Source organism: Symsagittifera roscoffensis, chromosome 7, assembly GCF_963678635.1.
Source record: "Symsagittifera roscoffensis chromosome 7, txSymRosc1.1, whole genome shotgun sequence".
NCBI lineage: Eukaryota > Metazoa > Xenacoelomorpha > Acoela > Convolutidae > Symsagittifera > Symsagittifera roscoffensis.
The window spans coordinates 5,751,003-5,758,336 of record NC_087068.1 but is presented as its reverse complement, the minus strand read 5'-3'; the positions used below and the strand labels follow the sequence as shown (position 1 = coordinate 5,758,336).

Below are 7,334 nucleotides of genomic sequence, written 5' to 3'. Positions count from 1 at the left end.
AAAACAAAATCCATTTTTTTTAACCCGGTAGATTGTTTTACATTGCTTCATAAAGCTTCAGTTAAAATTTAGCTATCGAATAACTCCAGAGAAGATGGCAGAAAAATCAAGACAACTATCATTCAATTGCAACATCTTTGTACCGTGATTGTAATTGCGGGATTACCTATTAAAATTGAAATACCTACCTATCAAAATTTTTACATATCAAAAGAAATCCTAAATGGAGTTCAATGAGAAAAATACTGCTAAAATCTGAAAATGAATCGCAAAGAAGTAGTGTAATTAGTTGCGAAGTTATGTGCATTAAATTTCAGCGGTCATAGATTTTTCTTTTCAGTTTAGGTTGCAATACATGGAAAGATTTTAGAAATGAAGGAAAAGTTATAACGCATGATTTAAGAAAAAAGTTGTTTTATTCAGACATTTAACCGTCTTGCCACGCAAATGGTCCCCGCTTTTGTACTATTTTACGTTTTTTTTACCTTTGGTCAAAACCTTTACAAAAAGGGCCCAATAATGGCTAATTGGCACATTTTTACAAAAATGCGCGTTAGGTGCATTTTTTTTAAATTAGATGTATGATGTTTTAAGAGAGCTCGGAAAACTTTTTGGTCGACTTAAAACGAGTCAACAAAAATTGTGATGTTTTTTTGAATAACTGCACCCCTCTGTCGAAAAAAATCTAGATCCACCCCTGCTCAAGGCGTACACAATTTAAGTTTGAGTAATCATTGGAGAACAGGGGTGGGTCTAGGATTTTCTCGAGGGGGGGACAAAAAATCTCAATTCTCGACCAAATGGATTTCCCGAGCGCTCCCAAAACACTTTACAGGCCCAAATTTGACCAAAAATTTTGCGCCGCAAGCAAATCTTTTTAAAAATACGTCAAAAAGCCGTTTTCGAGCAATTTTTCGAAAACTTTGACCAATTGACAAAAAAAATTTTTTGGAATGAGCGGCCTAAAATGGATGTCATAAAAAAATAACAAAAGACTCTTTGGTTGGTGACGGGGTCGAATCCCTGAGGAGGGGGAGGAGGGTCGAATGCGTGCCTTTTTCGATTGCAATACGCAGTCAAGAAGCAATTTCAGTCAAACACATAATCAGAACTTACACCCAATTTGGTCAAGAAAGTAGAAAAGAAACTCGAGTACTAGCAAAGCATAGATCACAGTTTGGTGCCTCGGAACATGCGCACTCGAAACATGTTTCTATAGCTTATTTGAAATATATATTCAATTTGGTTTTTAGAAAAAACATGACAATATAGGTTAAATGAGCGTATGCAAATCAAACCAAAGTTTGGTCTATGAAATCAAATTAAACTGAATTTCAGTGAAGGCGAAGCATACCATATTTCTTTTGAGACGATTGAATAATAACAGAGATTTGGCCGAATGATTTTTCGGTCAAGCAGATGAAAGATGCCAAACTTTTGAGTTTCATCTTAATATAGAAGTTATCTGATTTCTTAAAAGGAGCATTGGGTGAAAGCAAAGTTCAAGCAAAGAGGCACCAACTCAAAACGACTTATTTTCAGGCCATCTAAAACTTTTTACCAGACTAACTTGACCAGAAAAGCTACTACTGCACAAGCATGACCTCTGAAAACCCTTCTTAAACTCTATAAGAAAAATAAATAATTCTTATGCCAAGAACTTAATTACGAGTTTATACAGTAAATGAACAATTTTTAGCAGCCTAGTTTACTCATGTGCGTAAATGTGTTAGTTAATACATTTCTTATGAAAATCATACACATTTTTCGAAAAATTTTAAGAGTCAGTTTCTAATTGTACAGGAAGTCATATTCTAGGAGACGAGGAATTCACGCAACCGGGTTCTCAATGCTCGAGCATTCGAGTCGTGCGTATCTATGTTCCAACGCTTCAATGTCGGCCCGCACCTTTTCAACGGCTCCGTTTCGCGTCTCCAGCATGATCTGCTGGTCGACCAGTTGGTTGTTTGCAGCCGCAATCTTCTCATCCAGAGCCTTGCCTTTTTCTGCAAATGCGTTGAATATGTCCGACACTAGTTGCAAAACTTCAAACGTGTTTTCGTCCGCATCCACGGCTTGTCGCAACTGACCCAAAAGAGCGTCCTTCTGCTCCTTGTGTGGTTTGGGGGCTTCGAAGTTGGAGTCATTCATAGCGGCAATGGCCTTGTCCACCACATCCTCCCCGTACAGCCTCAGTCCTACCTCAATAATAGGAGCCAGAGACTCTTCCAGATCTCTATCGTTGCATGACTTGTCTTCCATGCAGAGAGCGGTTGCTTTCATCAGATCTTGGGACATATCGAAAATGATCTGATTCTCGCTTTTCCCGTAGAGGAAGTCGAAATCTCGTTTCTCGTTCTCTGAAACTTCCGACTGCTCTCGTCTTGAGTTGGAGGTTTTGTCATTTTCTCGTGTCATCACTTCGGGTTCTTTGCGCTTCACTTCGGATTTTGCCGAGAACCCTCGTACCTCTTCGGCGGCATCCGAGTCGAGGCTTCTTCGGTCGCCGATCGGCTGGTATATTCCTCGGCTAAAAATCCCAGCCTGTGCATCTAGTGGTGCTCGTTTGTTCACGTGACTGTCGTCCCGTTTTTTGTTCATTGCATGGTGCTTTCTTTGCTCTGTGGGCAAAACCATCAGAAAAGCAACAGCGACGAGCGTCAAAGTAAAAGTGCTCATTTTGATCATTTTATTGTCAGACTAGCTCGACTTTATTTTGTGATTGGCAATATTATAATGCAAGTTTTTGTTCAATATAACAAAAATGCCAGCTAGATACAAACGTGCTTTCTGAACATTTTTTCTAAAGGGAGTCGTTGAAAAGTATTGAAAAGCAGTTGTGTAATAAATTAAATAAGACTTGTGTCTTGAATTCAAAAATCAGTTCACATCGGGACGTCGTAAGCGTCTGAGTCTCTAACTGTGCCGTTGTTAGCTGATCATAAAATTGATGCTGAGAGGTGAAAAAGCACACATAGCATGCCAAAAGTTTTCTAGCTGACATGAGCACAAATTAGTACTGAAAAAAAAAACATTTTACCGTGCTGCCAAAAACTGTCAGCGGAGTACTTCATGTTTAGCCAGAGCATGATCTTTATTTTTCTGTTTTACAGTGTTGTTCAGAAAAAATTATGCGTAGTACTTCCAGAAGTTGAATTTTTTGATAATGTAGATAATGTAAGAAGTCTAAAGTCAACTTGAGAAATCTACTATCAAAAATTTTCTTACTTAAACTGAAAAACAAACAAGACTGCTCGGATCAAGGCGAAGCCCTAAGCGTTCCGACTGCCTTTTCAGGTTTATTGAGCAGTAATAACATTAAAAAAATTAAATGTATTAAAATAAAATAAATATTTTTTTTTCAAAACTTGAAATTTTTTATGGAAATCATCACCTGGCAAAGGAGAAAAGTACAAAAGGATATATTTCGCTCATTGTAACAAATCAATTATGGCAAATAAGCTTCTTTCAATTCCCAACTTGGAACGATTTCTAAGACGGATTAAATCTCCGCTTACGCGTTAATAGCGCGAAATATTGTGAACTCGGAGGGCATGAACAATATCTCGATCACCGAAAATCAAAATTCGCTCAGGATCCATTACTCCACTGTCGATTAAACAAAAATCAGAATATTCCGCCGGAATTATGAAATGCCTGTCTTTAATGATTGGCAAGGACGGGACCAAGTTCCGTTTCTGGCGGTTAAGAGTTCTGTTTATTGCTGCACGGCAGGGCAAGGATAATTGTACAGCTTTCTCATCTGTTACTTCTTGGAGACAAGTGGCAGTTATACTACAATTAACAGGTACAATTTGCTGCCTGGCCTCTTTTTTCATTTGATGCATGATCTGATTTGCTCAATTTTCCCAGGTCTAACATCGTGGCTGTGCTCATTTTTTGTTGAAACGAGTTCATCGCCTGCTGTGACGGCGAGCATGCGGCATTTGTGTCAACTGTATCTTGCGCATCTCAAGTGCTCAGTAGTTTTTGTCCTTTGCTTTTTTGTGAAATCGTGTCCGTCAATAATTAGCGTTCGTTTATTTCGTTGAGATATTCCCCACGTAAGTTGACTCATAGTATTTATGTTAGATGTGTAGAAAAAAATGGTAAACAATGAAGCAAAATGAAAGAAGAGTCGTGTTTCGTTTTGTTTCAAAGGCGCTAATTGTGGATTATTGTCAAATTTTGGCGTGTAATTTCCAAAAATTATGGTTTTTTAGGCTCAGCTTCAATAATTTTCGATTTGAGACTTTCGTTATGTCAAAACGGGTCCAGTGTACATTATCACTTGCTGGTCCTCAATTTGAACATCAAAGAATCAAGTAAAAGTGTTAAGTATGGGACAAAACGGCATGGGACGAAAAGTCATGTGGGGCAAGTTGGCATTGGAAAAGTTGCCATGTAGGGCAAATTAGTATAGGACAAGTTGGCATAGGGCCAATTGACTTGGGACAAATAGTCCTGACACCAAAATGGCAATCTTTAAACCCCCATAACTTTATGAAAAACGATCACAGGTGAAATATCTTTTCAATTTTAAGCTCAAGACAACAATACCTTTCGAATGACATTTTAAAAAATTAGTTAAAAGGTCAAAATTTGTCTGAAGAAAAAAACCCCTCCGTTACTTTTGTATCAAAAGTCGGAAAAATTAGTTCAAAATCTAATCTGTAGCGCTAACATTTCATTCATTGGTTCCAATAAAAAAAAACAGTGAAAAAAGCCCGCTGTTTTTTTATTTTCGGTCCATTTTAATATCCTGTTTAAAGCAATTTTTAACCAATTGTGGTCTTGATGTAAAACACACTTAAATAAAAGCTACCTATAATTAAAAGTTTTATGATTGATTCACAAACGCACGTTTTAACTTTTTAAAACCTCTAGTCCAGGGGCGGATTTAGGGGGGAGGACGTTGGGGCGGACGCCTCTCTCTCCTCAGGGAATCGACCCCCTGGGACCTAATGGATCCCCCTTTGTACTATTTTGAGATATCCATATTTGGTGACCGACCCTAAAACTTTGTGAGGGCGCCCCTCCTTCGGTGCCAACGCAATTTTTTGGTAAAAATTTTCCAAAAAGTGCCTAAAAACGCCTTCATTGGCCTGTGTTTAAAAAAATTACCGAGACGAAAACAGGGTCTTTTTGGTGCTCTGGGAGAGCTCGGAAAAAATCATTTTGGTCTACCTAAAAAAAGTTAATAAAATTTTCGAAGTTTATTGAAAATTCCACCTCCTTGAAGAAAATCCTAGATCCGCCCCTCTTCTAATCCAACGCGTATTTCAGTACGAAAAACCAGTTAGCACAAGCAAAATTGAACAGAGTTTTTGAGAGCCATTGAAACATTGAATCAACTTAATTAGTGTCGAGAAAACCAAAAAAAAGGTTGTTTTTCAGATATTTCTTTTGGTTTTTTTCTGTTCGTTGTGACCTAATCCGCTTTCCGGCAATTCTGAAGGTGAAAACAGAGAAAACTATCTAGGTTGAATTCAAAGCTTGATTTCTTTGCAACGTTCACGCGGATATTTTCCAACCATGATCACTTCTAGTGCTTGATTTATCAAAAATGCCCTTAAAAATTTGCTTAGAACTGGTTAGATCCCTTTAAAAGGTACCGGTTATCTAGAAGGAAAAGTTGCCTCGAAGGGTTTCCTGGAGTTTTTTGGCATTCGATTTTCCTTGTCCTTCAAAGAGTGAAAGAACTAAATTGGGTCGATCTATTGTGTGGAGTAATAGTCTTTTGTACTGCCAATAAATTATTAGAAACACTTTATAATTCCTTCTATGAATGGTTTGATTGAATCTATAAGAGTGAGTGTTCAGTTTTATGCGTAATTTTGTTTTTTGTTCCGACTTTCGGTACGAAAGTAACGTGATATTTGTGCTCGGGGTGGGTTTTTTTTTCTTCAGACAAATTTCGACTTTTTACTAGCCGTTTTTGACGGAATTTTTTTATATCATTCAAAAGGTATTGTTGTCCTGAGCTTAAATTTGAAAAAATATTTCGCCTGTGATCATTTTTCGTAAAGTTATGAAGGTTTAAAAATTGCCATTTTGGCCATTTTGACCAATTTGGGACAATTAACGCGCGATATAATTCGCGCTATTAACGCGTAAGCGGAGACTTAATCCGTCTGATAAATCGTTCCAAATTGGTTGAACGAAGCTTTTTTGCCACAATTGATTTGTTACAAGGAACGAAATCTCTCTTTTTGTACTTTATATGGCGTGTGGGGGGATGATTTTCATCAAAAGTTTCAAATTTAAGAAAAAAAAATTTCGTTTTATTTTATTTCATTTAATTTTTTAAATGTTATTACTGCTGCATGTCTCTGTTATCTCTGTAGCATGTCGATTTCTGTTATTTCTGTTATTACTGTAGCATGTCGATTTCTCGTACAAAGTATCGGTTTTAGTCAAAAGTGAAAACTCAAAATGGCGAATGGATTTAACAAAAGGCCATGCCATATGAACAAACTAGTTACCCCTACCCATACGGTCTTCTAATCTGGACAGAAATTTTAAATAGATAATCTAAATTAATACTCTGTCTTTCTTGTATAGAAGAAATGTATTTCTCATCTAATTTTAGAATTATACAATTTCTAGAAAGAATAATCGAAAATCAGTTCACTGCTCAACCGCAACAAGATAAACATTTCTTCTACGTTTTATTAAAAAACACGATATTCGTAGCAAAATAACAAGGGTTACTTTGCTTTAGATTGCTACAACTAGCTTACCTTTCCAGAAAATTTAGCCTATGGTTTAACGTAAACGACAAGTTAACGGTAGATCAGGGGTTCGAGCCTCACCAGGAGAATTTTCTTTCTAAAAATAGCTTTGATTTAGCTAACTCCTGATCAAAACAAAATCAGAAATAAAAAAGTTTAAAAAAAAATCTGCTTTATTTAAACATTTTTGGTCAGATAATTAGATCAGAATTGAGATTTTCTCGCCAGAAATACAGAAATTGTTCGGTACCAGTTTACAGTCTAAAATATTTAAACATTTCTGGTCAGATATTTAGATTAGAAATTGAGTATTTCTTGCCAGAAATACAGAAATTGTTCGGTACCGGTATACAGTCTAAATCAAACAAGACTGCTCGTATCAGGGATAAGACCTGAAAACTTCGACTGCTTTTTAAGATATATGGAGCAGAAATGGCATGAAAAATTAAAGGTAACAAAATAAAAATAAAAAATTAGAAAAAACAGTTTAAGACTTTTTGTAAAAACATCCCCCCCCCATCTATTATGCGATATAATCAAAAAGCATCATTTTTATTAATAACCTTGTATTTAATACCATTTTTATGTAAAAACAGTTTT

The 7,334-nt window shown here is 36.5% G+C and overlaps 1 protein-coding gene across 4 annotated transcripts in view; it reads left to right on the top strand.

Annotated features, from left to right (window-relative positions):
* LOC134851749 (14-3-3 protein homolog 1-like) overlaps window positions 1–7,334 on the top strand; it is a 524,146-nt gene that overhangs the window by 203,124 nt on the left and 313,688 nt on the right. The gene's annotated exons all lie outside the window — the stretch shown is intronic.